Source organism: Aplysia californica, unplaced genomic scaffold, assembly GCF_000002075.1.
Source record: "Aplysia californica isolate F4 #8 unplaced genomic scaffold, AplCal3.0 scaffold00636, whole genome shotgun sequence".
NCBI classification, from domain to species: Eukaryota; Metazoa; Mollusca; class Gastropoda; order Aplysiida; family Aplysiidae; genus Aplysia; species Aplysia californica.
The window spans coordinates 445,419-447,035 of record NW_004797906.1 but is presented as its reverse complement, the minus strand read 5'-3'; positions in this window follow the sequence as shown (position 1 = coordinate 447,035).

Sequence of the window (1,617 nt, the reverse complement as noted above, 5' to 3'; positions counted from 1 at the left end):
CTCTCGAAGGATTTCTAGGACAAAACAACAGCGCTTTCTCCCGCGACTCGCCCCCAAACTGGGCACACAGAGAGTTGGGGTCGGTCCGGCGAGCCAGCTCTGGGTCAGACGGGCCGATAGCGTCCAGCCAGATGGTCCGGGCGAAGGTCCCGCGGAGAGACAGCGCCAGCACGGGCCCCACGTTGTTGAGCATGTCCAGGGCAGAGCATTGTGGGATGTCTGCATTCTGTGACTTGAGCAGGTCGGGGCTCGGGTACAGAAGACGCACACCGGACAGGTCAAGTCCTTCCTGTAAGGGGGTAAAAAATCATGTGAGGGTTATTCCGGGGTGAAAAAATGGTGAAATGGTACAGGTTTAGCCCCTCTATCAACACTATTAGGTTATTTAAGAGGCGGGATCTCCGAGTTTAACATCCATCTCCGAAATGACCGAGCCAAATGGGAAATTCGTGTTAAAGTGTTTTCCAAAGGACACAATATAACGTTGGACCGAGCTGAGGCTCGAACTGCCGAACCCACAATCTCACGATTACTGGTCCGGTAGCCTTACCGCTGGGCCACCGACACCATTCCTATTCCAGGGTAACTGACAAGACATTTGGACAATACTTTCTTACAATGATAACACTGTAATTCAATATCAAATAATTTATTTCAACTTTAAATGATCAGAACTTTGAAAGACATATTAAGAATCATATCAAGTGCAGTCGTTTGAAAAAAGTAGTACTTTATGCAAATTCTGCGACGTGTTAAGTTTCGGTAACTGACGAGACAGGAAAAGTACTTCATTTGTCCCATCAGTTACCACGGAATAGCCCCAAATGCACTTTAGATAGGGCTTTCAGCTCGAACATTGCAGGTTCTTTCTTTCTTCTTTTGCATTCCCCTATTGGACTGTGCAACTAATTTTTACATACATGACCGTTTTTCCTACTTCGTAGCCACATTCTGATTTCAAAGACACTCTATATTATGTTTTTAGACTGACTAGAGTATTTTCAGTTTTGGTACGAATTCATTCTAAATTCAGATGTCTGTCCTATTTATAGACTTAAATCCAACTGCCGATCTGTCCTATTTATAGACGTAAATCTAAACAACCGCTGATCTGTCCTATTTATAGACGTAAATCGAAACAACTGCCGATCAGCTGACCTGTGAGACTCTGTTGAGAATGGCCATGAGCGAGACGGGGTCCTGGAAGATTTTCTTGTAGACGAGCGACATGGTGTTCTGCGTCTCGTAGCTGACCCCGTCGTCGTGGCACTCAAGGTCGCAGCACGTCTCCTCGTTGTCCACCGTCTGCCACAGGAAGCCCACGGGGATGTTGAAGATCTTACGGGCGGCCTGGGGGTCAGGGTTCACCTGAGGGGGACGGCAATATGTGAAAACAATTGGTCATTGTAAGTGTTCTTACGCCTCCCTCTACACAATTTAGATCATTTAGGAAGCAGGCTGCTTACCCCAGCCTGTCAGGGCATCAGGGCCTCTCTGGGCTGAGTGAGACACAACAACATCCCAGCAGACAAGTGGACTTTTTTGATTTTATAACTCTTTCCCCCTTGATATTTGAACTCACATCTTCTGAGTGCAATAGTAAACAGCATAACCGCT